We start from the raw sequence: 13,776 nt of genomic DNA on the forward strand, positions 1-13,776 counted from the left end.
GGGGGGGGGGGGAGAGAGAAGGTGCCAAGCACCGGAAATCATGGGGAGGTCGGTCTTACCTGCCCCAGGGACTCAGAGTCTGTTGCTGACAGAGTAGCCTGCCTGTCTTCAGTTGCTGCTGCTGTTACAGTCCATGCACTCAGCTGCTGCTGCTATGACTACTGTGCAGGGCTGTTGAGACACCACAGGCTCCCTAGGGAGCCACCATTTTGGTGCCACCTTTAAGTGCATGCCCAGGGTTAAGCCATGCTTGCCCACGTTAAGTTATGTTGCTGAGCTAAGGTGCTGGCCCAGAAAACAGGTTTGTTGAGTTAAAAAGCACTTCTTTACAGTAGAGCTGCATGTTAAATTCTTGAATCAGATGATAGGCTGAAAATGTGCAGCATTTTTGGAGAGATGATAGGTAATCTTATGCTTTCTTATCCAGGATACACTGAGGTTAATTAATAGACAGTAGTTGGCTAGTTTAGTGTAAATTCCTTCCACAACAAGCATTTTATTCCTTTAATCCCTAGTTTAATATTAGCCAACCATACTAACAGAGGGAAAGCTAATAGGGGTGTGCAAAGCGGGCCCTATTCTATTCAGATTTGGCCCAAATCAGGGACAGTGATTTGATTCGTAGATTTGGATCACTGCCCCGATTCAATTCGGCCAAATCTGAAGATTCGATGCTGATTTGAGAGAATCAGCGATTCAGACATAGACACACTTTTTTCTACATACCTTGGGGGAAGCAAGCTCACCTCGTGATAGCTCTGATGCTGGGGCACATGGAGCATCCCACAGGAGTACTTCTGGACCACTTCTGGGTCTGCCGTGCAGCGCGCTGCAGGGTCACCCGGAACCTCCCCAGCTTGGCGATTGGTTGCAGGGGGACCCCGGGTGCCCCCCAGACCCTGGAGGCACCAGTTGTTGAGCCAGGGGGGCACAGGGGGCCCTTCCAAGCACTCCTCAGCAGACCCGTAAGTGGACTGGAAGTGCTTCTGGTCCACTTCTGGGTCTGCTGCTGAGCACGCTTGGCAGAAGTCCCCCATGCTTCTGTGGGATGCTCCATGCGCCCCAGCATTGCAGCACTCACGAGCTGCCTGCTACCTAGAGGTATGTGGAAAAAAACATGTAAAGCTGTCTCCATGTCCAAATCTGTCTGAATTGATTCGGAGGGTTCTGATTCAATTTGGGGAGATTAAACAGTTCTCTGATTTGATTTGGATTCGGAGATTTGGCCACCGAATCGGGCCGAATCTCTGCCAAATCAAATCAGGGACCGAAGCTTTGCGCAGCCCTAAAAGTTAACTCTTTTTGATGTTTTGACCTAGAGAACATTGTAATCAATTGGAAAAGGAAGAGGCCGATTTATTTTAAAAGTGTACATACAGTATATACAAAATCTAAAAATACCTTAATCTAAGGAAAATCAGCTAAAAATTGAAAAATTCCAAATTAAATCCTTACTACCACAGTAATGTTTTTGAATTATGAGAAAATATTGCTGTAATGATTTTTCTAAAATATGTTTATGGCCCTCAATCAGAGGCTGTGCAAAACCTTAATTTGAATTGTTCAGCTTTTTCCCCCCCGCTAAGAATCTCTTAAATGCCTCTGATAAAATAAATGATAATCTTCGTTGGCCATTGTTTCAAACAATAATCCTTTCAATCTCCTCCTGAATATTTTTTTGTTTGAAAGATGTAGTAACTTTCTCTTGTCTTTTCTGGGCAGTTCTTAGTGGCACTGTATGGGAGACAAAGTTTTTGGTGTTCCAGAATTGAACTACGGGAGGTGCTTCTGGTCAAGGTATAACTGACACTATGGTAGAATCAAATGTTTGTTTCTAAGGATTGTTTCAGCAATGCTATAGTAGTTGGTCTTGAGCCTATGCGTGATGCACAGACATTATATTCATGTGTCCACATCTTGGATATTTTGGGTTACTCATGAAGTTAATTTCTATTCAATAGGAGCAGCAGCTGGTTCCAAGAAATGTGAGTTGTTTCCATGTGTAACAGCAAAAAGTACAGATACTTATATATTTTAAATAAATTAGTTGTTATTATTGGATGAATATAAGAAAATACAAGCAAACTTTTGAAAGTACTTGCTAAGAAAGCCAATTGTGGATAATTTTGAGGTTGAATTGGGTTACTTCCAACCAGAAAGCGGGACATTACAGTAGAATTTTACCAGCATCAAGATAAAAACTATGTTTTTAGTTAGTAAAGACCAAAGAAGTGTCTCATATATTCTGTGAAATATTTTCAAAGTTTAAAAAATAATTTTTTTGATGAAAGATTAAATCTGTTGTAAGATGCTGCCAAATCTGGAGCTTCTGATTTAAAAGTAGACAAACAGATACTTTTAAATGAATTGAATACAGTTAGAAGAGGATGGCATGTTAGTGAGAAGAGGGATCAGAAAACTGCAGTTGCAAGCAATTGATGTTATTGGCATCCAGCCAATCAGGGTCTTCCTTCGTTGCTCAGGGAATATTGATGAAGCTGAGGCACTCACCACTAGGCAGCATGCTGGGCTAGGTATTCACTACCACCCCCTAGTGACAGTTTGACAGCACTGCAGTGCCTTGATTTAATTTTACAGTGTGCATATAGATACCTCTAACTGGGACAACTGAGAACTGGTTCCCAATAAATGCCATTCTTGGAACAGTTTAAGTATTATAGCTCTCTGCACCGTCTGACATCATTTCCTGCAGACCACTGAGAACCTGTTGAACAGCATGACAGAGATTCTTGCATGGCACAGAGTAGGTCAGATTTTAACAAGATTTCTGCCTTAAAAAAAGCTCTGTATCCCTCACTAATCTGACGTGCTACCTAGCTCCCCAAGTAGCTGAGGGTTTCAGTTGAAATGATCCCTTATGAAACTACTGTATGCTCTCATCATCAGTCAAACATTGTCAAAGCATCATGTCTAATATAGTACTCATTAGTGTTTCACGCACTATTACCTAACTATTTGTTTTGTAATGAATATCTCATTAGTTGAGGACTGTGGAGTTTTTCCATGGATTCCTTTTGTTCAGCCTTTGATGTATAGAAAGTCTGACAGATGTCATCTGTATTTTGCAAATGCAGATTCTGGCTTTGTGTTTAGCATTTTTAACACCATTTCCCTTGCTGTTTCTATATATTGTTTCTTGAAAAACAGAGGAAATTTATGAACTACTGGCACATGTTCCATTTTTCCTATTAGATTGTTATAATTTAAAATGCCTTTTCCCACTTTTTTTCCACCAAGCTTTTTTAAAAGTCTAACACGGTGACAAAATACATAATTTAGGGAACTGGAAATAGTATGGATTCAGCCCTGGCTGATAGCTACTCAAAGTAATGGCCATCTATTTGCTCTAAAGTGGACTTTGCATGTTTCAATCCTGTTTCCACAGCGTGGTTTTAGTAGGCTGTCAACGTTTACCATGTAAACTTGATGATCTTCTAACTGAATAAAGAAAGTAAGGACTTATACCACAGATACAACATAGTCACTCTTATAGATAAAAGATTGAGCCAGAAATGAATAAGCATAAACAAAAGCAGTGCAGTTCCCTGTGAGAAGAAGAAATGGGGACACAGCCATATATGTGGTATATGAGCTGCATTCCAGATCTTTCTTATGTTGATTGCAATACAAGCTGCTTTTGTAGAAATATCCATTGAAGATAGTGATGCTATTTGCATTCCTTAATTAACAAAAGGGGGTGCAGACTGACGAATTTAATAATGTATAATTAAATCGGAGTAAAAGGCATCCTTTAAGCCTTAGCTTTAAAGTGTGAGCAGAGCTTGTTGATTTTCATGTCAATTATTGCTAAGGAAAGCAGAGGGGAATGTAGCTTTCGACTAGTGTGTTTTCCGTGCCTGAATGATGAGGATTTATATTAAGAATGACTGAAACTGACGATTAAGTGATATGCTGTAGGCAGGGAAACTTTTTTTTTTCTTTGAAAATGTAGTTACATGTTACAATTAGCATGTGCTAACTCTAATGTTAGATGGTGTTAAATTTAGTATGTGCTGCAAACAGTCAGATGCTGAAGGTTAATACCGTCTCTAACATGCACAGCTCTGAACTGCTGCTAGAGGGCTGGCAAGCAGGGGCATGGCTAGGAACTACCAAGTCTGCTCTGTGCCTGCCCAGTTTGCCAGCTCTCTAGTGGTAGTATAGGCTCCAGGATTGCCATTCCTGCTGGGTTGGATCAGACTCCTGCTGACTTTACTCCCCTGCTGACCTGCTTTCCCTGGCTCCTGATTCCCCACTTATCTGCAGGGAAGCAGGGTGCATTGGTGATCCATAGAACAATGGCAGCAGCTGGGTGGGTTCTGTCTCCCTGCCTGTTCCCAGGCTGGGAGGAACACATGGAGAATGAGCTCAGAGCAACAGCAGTGGTGTTCCCTCTCCCTGACTGCTCCTGGGTTCTCTGCAGCCTGTGCCATTCCCACTAGGCAACAAATCTAGCCCATGTCACCCGCACAGCTGCTTGCTCCCCTGTCAGCCCCACAGCAACTGACTAGCAGCTTCTTGCAGGGGAGGGAAAGGTGAGGAGTTGCCAGGAAGCTGCAGGTCTGGTGGGGATGGTGGAGGCCTGATCCAGGCATGTGGTGGGGGGGCTGCCAGACCCATCCACCTCCTTTCAGTGGCTGCCTGGCAGCTGACTGGCCCAAGACTCCTTTTCCTTCCTCCTGCTTCCACTTGTTCCCTATACCTCCCTTCCCCTGCATCCTCCCTCTGTTCCACTTCACACCTTTCCCCCATCTCCCCACTCACTCTCTCCCTACTTGCTGCTCAGCTGTCCCCAGCTGGCAGTCCAGGGCCACTGAGTTCTAGATAAAAGTTTGTCCATACAGGGGCAGCTCATCCTGGGATGCAGGAGGACTTCAAATTGGTTGCTTTGTCTCAGTGAAATAGCCAGAAGTTAAGGTAACTCTGTTGGTTCTTCCCAACAGAACCTGAAGCTTAGAAAGCTTCCTAGATAAGTCTTACCCAAGTTTCCCATAAAACACTTGGGTTTGGCTGAACTGGAATTTTCTAATGGAAAAAACCCAATTTCAACCAAAATGAATAACTGGTAAAAGGAGTAATGTATCTCTAACTACTGGTACCGTTCAGCAACATCTGAAATGGAATGGAAAGTTCCAAGTGTGCGTTGGGCAGCAGTTTGCAAATGCATATGATCACATAAGTGAATCGTTTGTTTGGAAAATGCATGCAAAATACACTTGTAAGGAACTCATAGACTCCAAGCTGGAAGGGACCTCAAGGGTCATTCTATCCAACCTTCTAGTCCTAGACCATTACAGAAAAGTGCTTATGTAGTCTCTTCTTAAAACCTTCCAGTGAAGAAGCTTCCATAATTTTCCTGATCTGTTTGTCCCTTTGTCAGTTTGTTCCTTCAGTTAAGAAGTTTTTCCTGGGATTTGATCTGAATCTGCTTTGTTGTATTTGAAATGTATTGCCTTGTGCCCTGTCCTCAGTGGTAAGGGAGAATAACGTTTCACCATCTTTTTATGACAGTTTTGAAAACTTCTATCAGAGACGTAATGATGTGGCTGAGGACACTGGGCCAGCTGCCATGCACAGGAACAGTGGTGACTTCTGGTTGCTGCTGCACCCCCTACATCTTGGGGCGGCTGCCCATGTTGCCTCAACCTAGTACGTCACCTACTGTGCTATCATCTCCTTAATCTCCTTCTTCCACATTAAACATACCTAGTTCTTTTCACTTTTCTTCATATGGCTTGCATTTCAACTTCATCATATTTATTGCTTGCTCATCTCTGGGTCCTCTCTAGTTTTTGTATATCTAAAATATAGTGCCCAAATCATAACAGTACTCCAGTTGAGGCCTAACCAGCACTGAGCAGAGGGTATCATCACATCCCAAATCACACATACAGTGCTTCTGTTAACATAATTAAAAGTTGCATGAGCTTACTTACCACTTCATTCTCAGTGTTGAAGTGTGCAGAGCAGGAGTGTGTAGGTTGGCAAGGTTTATTGCCTTGGCAGCAAGACTGACCTGTCTACTGCTATGGTATGGAAACACGCTGTATGTTTGACTGCATTTTTCTTGCAGCGGTTATTATGGAAGTTAGAATTACCCAATTTCATCAGGTGTTCATCACAACACGGCTCACAATGTTTTCTGTCTCATGCTTACCAGTCCAGAGTCTGATGGGCAGAATATTGACAGGCCTCGATGCAAATGTCTGACAAATTTCTTGAGCCAAAGGCTATTAATCTTTAAATAGTGGCATATAATTTCAAGAAGCCAGAAACAATAATGCCCAGCAGTTTCCATTGTTGCAAATGGAGGAGAATGTTGATTATAGATGGTGGCTGGCAATCGATCAAGGCATTGCATGTTGATAAGGAAAGTAGGAAAGGATCATTAACTCCCACCACCATATTTCTGATGCAGGGACAGCCATTCCTAAGTCAAACCCTGTAAGTGAATGTTAGGAGAAATGGAGGGCATCTAAAGAAATCTAAGGATCCTCTGTCTCTGTTCCCTGAGGATGGGCAGAATAGTGCCACAGTTGTCCTGCACTGTCTGCTCACTGACCAATGACAATGAAAGATACAAGATGCGGTAAACACCGTCTTCAACTGGCAGATGCACCTCACCCGCTAAACAGACCACTGCAAAAGGGGATGTAGGAAGAGTTGTTTGAAAACAGGAATTGTCCATATTGTGAGAGAACTTTTCAAATTCAGAGAAAATAGTTACTGACAGATATCTAAAACGGCCCACATGGGGGCTCACATTATATATCCTGCTCTCCATCCTTGACATTTCTATTATACATTTAACTAATTGACCATTAATTTTTTATTTGCTAAGATTTATTTAGATTTGAATTTTTAAAAATATCTGTGTCTATGTGAGGCAAGAGAAGATTAAGAGTATTGCCAATTCTGAGCGTTCAAAAATTCATGGCTCATTCCCTCCCTCCCATGTCAAAAGATTGGCTTAAAAATGTTAAGATTTTAAAATAGTAATAATATGTTTATGATTCTATTTTATTTGCCTTCTGGTGCCTTAAGATTAATTTGTTTCACATTTTATACCTTTCTCTGAAATCACGAGGACTAGAAACCTACATTTTTGTTTTAAACAGAATTTGAGATTCTTTTGTCATTGCTTGATTCCAGCATCTGTGTAGCAAAACCCCCAGTTTTTCTTTTAAAATGCATTCCCTCCCCTTCCCCAACCATTTCTGACTTTGTCTCTCCCTCTCCATTCCCTATAGATAAGTAAGCTAAGATGTAGGATAAGTTTTAACGTTTTATTTTAGGTAGTAAGTGTTATTTTTCTTCCCTCTGCAGATAAGTGCCCTGCTATTTTGATATAGATATCCATTGTTTTATAAGTGATGATTATTATGTTTGTATTGATTTTTTTAATTGCTTTTATATTATGTGATTACTATTTCAGGCCTATATATGTAAGTTAGCATAAGTCATGTCATGTTTCCATCTTGTAATGTCAAGCCTCCATCTTATCCCCATGCCCAGTTGTGTAACCTATGACTCATACTACCACTCCTATGTAAACTGATGCCTGGATGAATGAGGGTGCTTGAGAGACAATGTCAGTAGGTCTAAAAATAGCTTCCTCTTAATGACCGAACCATCAACCCCAATACCTGGACCAAGGACCCAGCCCTTGGAATAACCCTAAGCATTCAAGAAACAAAAGATGAAGCAACCCACCATTGTGCCAAGCTGCACATGCTCAGTAAGAATATCTGGAACCCTCTGGAACAGGACTGATATTACCTAGACAAGCCCTCTTCATAGGAGATCATAGGTAGTCTGCCCCATAAAAAGGGGTAGTGAAGACTGACTTCTTGGGAATGCCATTTCCATCTGGACCAGACCAGCTCCACATCACACTGCCTATCCACCCCAGAGGCCCTGCTGGTGACCCTGCCCTGGACAACACTGAGCTGAAGGAGTCCCCGACTGGCCATTGAGGACCCACTTTCTGCCTGGGATAGGTAGATATCACCTGCACATTTCCTCCTCCAATTTGGACTCTCTCTCTCTCCTCCTGGACTTCAGTCCTTGCATCAAGCCTCTTTAACCCCTGCTGCCATTGTCTGTGTGTGCGCAAAGGAACCAATAAAATATCATGTCACCATCTCCCCTTTCCAATAAAACCACTATCACTTGTAACCCAGAGTTGAGTTTGTTTTACCGAGCCCTGGTCCCTTCCCTATCTTAAATTCCTGTCTCTCTCTCAGCTCTCAGCCTCGTTCCTGCCACTTTTTGCCTCCTCTGTCCCTTTTCTGCAGGCTCTCAGCCTTGCTCCTGCCACTTGTTGCCTCTTGCCACCTCTTGCCAATCACTATCTCTCTGCCTTCTCTTTCACTCTCTCTGTGTTCTCCAGCCTCCCCACCCCCACAGCCCCACTCCCAGTTTTCCTCTCCCCACGTACCTCTCGGCTCCCCTGTAGCCTCCTTGCTCTAGCCTCCAGGCTTCTCCCCAGCATTGCTCCTTTGCTCTGCCAGGTTTCTGCTTTCAATTAACACTAATTAACCATAAGTGACTCCAACTTCCCTCCAATCTGCCCGTTCTAATCCTGGCACCAGCAACTTTCGTCTCAGTCTCCATCAGTAGTAACCTAAAGTAACCCTAAGCCTCAGCTCTTCAGCCCAGCTCTCTCTAGTCTATTGGTTCTAATCCTGGTCCCAGCAACTTTCACCCCCTACACTGTCACTCTCTTTTACCTTTAACCTTCCCCCAGGTATCCTAAGTACACCAAGCACATACATACACACCAACACCCAAGTTAGGAACTCACCTGTGTGTATGTGTGGGTGAGTGGTGTGTATGTGAACTGATATATATGTATGTCACTGTGTGCATGATGTATGAATTAGTGATCCGTGTATATGTATTGGGTGTGCAGGTACTGATTCTGGTCTAATTTCTTTTGGTCTGTGTAGTGTGTGTAGGTGCTTGAATTGGTGATAGGTGTGCATTTGCCTAGGCTGGTAATTTTGGATGTGTACGTGCCTGAATTGGTAGCGTGTGTGCGCGCATGCCTGATGGGGGTGCATGCACCTAGAGTGTGTGTATGTGCCTATTGTGTGTGTATGCACCTACTTGATTTTTGAGTGTGTGCCTGTGCAGTTGTACACCACGCCCTCCTGCTTAACAGCGCAATATTGAGATCCTGAGAGTTGGCCTGACCTCACAGGGCATCATCTGTAGTTTAAAGGATACCATGACACCAGTGGCGATGCGTAGGGGGTGCACAGGAGTGCACGTTCCCCCCTTGAGAGTGCTGGTGCACCCCCTGTCAGATTGTGCTCCCTGTTTAGGCAATGGGCGGGGTGGGGCAGGCAGGAGCACCAGTGCCCCTCCTGTGAGTGCTAGCTGGGGAGCGGGGCCACCAGCAAAAGTGGTCATGCTGCTTTCAGAAGCTCTTTGGTGAGTAAGATTGGCTGTGGGCCCCCACCGCCAGTGAGATTGGCCACTGGGGGCTCCCTCTTTCCCCTCTGGTCAGTGAGATTGGCTGCCAGGGGACCTCCCCCCCCTTGTCACTGACTCAAGAGGCACCAGTCACCCATGCATGAGACTCAAGAGATTTGACAATATTGTTGTGATAAAGGATGTTAACTGGTATAACCGTGACCCAATGAACTCTATTATTTTACCAACATGTGTTACAAATGTGTTATACACTCCTGCCCCACACTAACCCATCCTTGGAGGAAACAACACTGAGTTCCCACTATGATCTGCAGCCAGGAGTTAATGGGACAGGAAACCACAGTATTTCTCTCCTCTTCTGTTACTTTTACTGTATTTCAAGGAAGGAAAGATGAGAGATGGGAGTAGCAAGCAAAAGAACAACAGTCTAACCAGCTTGCAGAAGCAGTGCTCCCATATGCAGTTGTTAAATAAGTCTCTTGCAGGCCAGTATAAAAAAAGAGTTAGATATAGGTGTTCCATGCCTGGCCATTTCCATGTAGTCAGAACACAGCAGGCACCTGGTGTTCTAATTGGCATATATGCATAGGATTAACCTATTAATGCTGTTTTAAATAGCAGAGCACATAAAAGTTTTTGTTATGGGAGATGTAAGGGTGTAGTCTTTCCGTTTAAAAAATTGTAGATGTACGTGGAGGTGTGGGGGGGGAAAGCACATTGTGGACATTTTGCACAATTCTTTTCTTTTTTTAATTCCAAATAAATACTATTTGGCTAATTGGTTCAATCAACTATCTACATTAGTGGTTGCATGTACTAACCTGAACAATTAGTGGGTTCCTGAGAGAAGGACGTGAGGTGTGCATGAGTGAAGAGAACAGTTATAATTTCTTCTCAAGCCTGACCTGACTAGGATATCTTGCAGCTTAGTCCATAGAAGGCACAAAACTTATGGTTCTAGACGTTTAGGAGAGAAGGGACCCTAGGAACAGTGTGATTCCTGTAACTCGGGTGGACAATAATTTTGGCTGGAGGACCACTTAAGCTTTGGCGAACTGTCAAGGGCCGCAAGGGTAGCCACACCCATTGACAGGTGCCCCACCCCCTGCTCACCATCTTGGGACTGGAAGTCCTGCCCCCAAGTGCCTGCCCTTTGCCACTGGAAGTCCCTCCCCATGCCCCAGAAGTACTCCTTTTGGGAAGGGGGCTTGCCATCTTAGAATTGGGAAAAAAAAAACAAATTATATTCTAAAAATCAAATGTTGATGATAACATATTTTTAAAAATGTTGTTGCCCTGATTTGTGTGCATTTGTGTCATGTATATAGAGGTGATTGCATAATGGCTCAAAATGAAGTATTTTGTTGGGGAGTGTGGAGGGGTGGGTATGTGGTTTGTGGGAGGCTTCCAGTTGGGGGGCTGGGGGCAGGCAGAGCCAGGTGGGCCTTGCTGCTCAGCCATTGGGTCCTGCTACTGGCTCCCCCTGGGTCCTGCTGCCACTGGTGTCTTGTCAACTTTGACAGGCAGCCACATGCAGATAATAATTAACTTTCTAAATTTTTTCGGGGCCCTGTGGGCCAGACAGAATAGCCTAGTGGGACAAATCTGGCCTGCAAGCCATATTCTGCCCATTCCTGCTGTTACTTCATGATAGCAGTTTTGCTAGCTCTTGTGATACCTGGTGTATATTGAACTAAGGATGGGATTAGGTGCTGTTTCTTAAAAATCCTTACTCCTTTTTGATTTAAGAATAGCAAGTGGTGAAAGTTTTACAACTTCTTCCATGCTTGCCTAGATTTCTTTTATATGTTTTTTCCTCAGTCATGATTGAAGTGGCTCTGTTCCTACTGAACAAAGTGTTTTGGAAAGAACATTGCATGGCCCAGCTCGTTGGAACACCAGATAGTTTTCCTGTGTTTTGGGCTAACTCAGCCCCTCAGTGACGCAACTGCTGAATTCCCTCTTTCACACGAGGAATGAGTGAGAATAGGCTGGAGGGAAAGCAGATGGGACTGGTTGTAAATATTGTGGCTCCTGGTTGTTGTTCTACTACTTTTGTGTTTGGAAGAGGCACTGGAGTGTTTAGGAGTGGAGGAAGGTGATCTTTTTCTGGAGTTGGGAAAGGTAAGAGATGTTAGCAGCTGAGATCTCTGCCTCCTAACAGGGCATGTGAAGACAAGTATTAAAACAAGCAAGCAAACCTTAAAGTAGGTTGAAACAGTTGTGTTACAATCTGTATCTTGAATGGTCTTCTTTGCTAATAGCAGTAGCTGGGCATTTTGTGTTTGGATCAGCTTATAGTACATGTTCGATTACTGGAGACAAAAGATTCAGAAATGGTGTCTGGGGTCAAAGTCAGTTACTTTCATAATGATGCCATTGGGACTGAGGTGGAAATGCTGATTGGGCACGACTTTCTAGGTCCTGACAAGTTGTACGTACTTTACATAACTGAAGGAATGATAATTTTCTTCCTTCCATTTTTACTAGAGGTTGTTTGGGCAATTAAATGAAAATATTGGTATATCTTGATCTTCTTGAGCTCCTGCTGATCTTATTGATTGTGCTGTGCCATTGAGTGACAGCTGTTCAAATACTTCACTGAATGTGATTGTAGTAGATGAATATCTAATTTCTTTGGTCTCTGGGCATAAGGAGAGGACTTGAGAGAGTGTGTCCTGCATAATGGGCTCCTGAATTAAATTTGGCAATAGGAATAGCTTTAAAATTAAATATGAAACAAGTAAATTATATCAAGAGTAACCATGGATAATGAGTTGGATTTCTGTTGCCGTTCCAATGGGGAGGCTATGCTGAAGAATGGAGCAGGAGCTAACTCAAGGTAACAAAAGGGACAAAAATACAATCCTACTGTTTTTCCCTGTAAAGTTTCCTTTCGTTTTTTGTGTGTGAATTAGATGCAACATATTTTGGCTTGCCAGTTACTGTTCCACTTGTGCAACTGGAAATTTCATTAGCTAGTTGGGTATCTCTTTCTGGAGATGTTTTTATGTTGGGACATAAGGACATAACCTGCCATAAACGTCCTGTATGGTCACTGCTGTACTCTGCCCTACACCCAATAGCCACAGGAGGACCTAGGCTGGCTCCTGCACAAAGCTGTCTCCACAGGTAGTATTTGGCACAGTTTACAAACACCCTTGACATCTGCCCCTTCTGTCAATTAAATGAGACCCTGGCACATGCCTACCTTGGCACTGCCTTCTTAGGAACCTCCTCCTGAGGTTCTAGCTCAGGGGTGGGAAAAATATGGCCCATGGGCCACATCCAGCCCACCAGATGATTTTACGAGGCCCATGGGCAGGCACCCACCAAGCCCACCCCCTTCTGCCAGGGCAGCATGCTGCGTTCCCATCCTTGTGTGCAAGAGGGCCCCAGCCCCAGCCAACATGCATAGCTTCTGTGTGGGACTGCTGCCGCCAATGCCCAGGGAACTGCTTGGCTCCCCCAGCCTCTATCAGCTCCTTCTGTCACTGCTGCAGTGATCTGGGCAGCAGGTAGGTAAGTGGGGGCAGGGAGAAGTTTCAGCTGCGTGGGAGTGCAGAGTATGGGGCTGGTGGGAGCACGGAGCCTGAAGCACGGGTCCTGCACCCAGCAGGGTGGCAGGAGCACAGAGCCCAGGTCAGCTCAGTTGCATTCCATGGGGCTCCTTGTGGCTCATGTGTGGCTCCTGCGACTTGCCACTGGGGGAAGCCCCATGCAATGGAGCTGGTGGCCTTCCCCACTCCTTGCTGCCATGTGCAGCTCCTGGGACTCTGTCGGAGTGTCAGAAGTGATGGGGAGTGCTGCAGGATTCAACTAGGTTGGGCTGGCCCTCCTTCCTGCTTCCCGGTGGAGTCTTGTGCTGCATGTGGTGGCAGGAAGGAAGGCCATGCTTCATCACATGGGGCTTCCCTGCAAGGTGTGCAGCCAGAGCTGTGCGCCACCAGAGGGACTCTGCCTGCACAGGCCGTGAATGCCCTGAGGGCCAACCCAGCCAGAATAGCTGAGCAACAAGACCCTGACAATGGCTGTTCATAGGATAAGAACTTTGAATTTGTCCGGCTTCCCAGTGTTATGCTTTTTATGACTCTGCATAAGTCTCTGAGGGCCAGCCACTGCTGCTGCTGCCAGTAGCAGGGGCTACATGCCTTGGGGGTTGGGCACACGCACACCCCACCATATCTTTACCTACACTCACGGACACGCATTTTACCACTCTTAATTACTGATGAAAACTAGTGAATGAACACTGAATTGTATCCTCAAGATGCAAAATATAGGAGAATTATAACTCTTTTTACCTATATCAGC

The 13,776-nt window shown here is 44.4% G+C and overlaps 1 long non-coding RNA gene across 2 annotated transcripts in view; it reads left to right on the top strand.

The window, feature by feature from the left end:
• LOC109303803 overlaps nt 1–13,776 on the top strand; it is a 56,922-nt gene that overhangs the window by 18,597 nt on the left and 24,549 nt on the right. For both annotated transcript variants that reach the window (XR_002099229.1, XR_002099230.1), the window contains one exon: nt 1,962–2,015. This is a non-coding gene — a long non-coding RNA (uncharacterized LOC109303803). The remainder of the gene's footprint in view (nt 1–1,961; nt 2,016–13,776) is intronic.

Source organism: Gavialis gangeticus, unplaced genomic scaffold, assembly GCF_001723915.1.
Source record: "Gavialis gangeticus isolate Ggan-Ray unplaced genomic scaffold, GavGan_comp1, whole genome shotgun sequence".
NCBI classification, from domain to species: domain Eukaryota; kingdom Metazoa; phylum Chordata; order Crocodylia; family Gavialidae; genus Gavialis; species Gavialis gangeticus.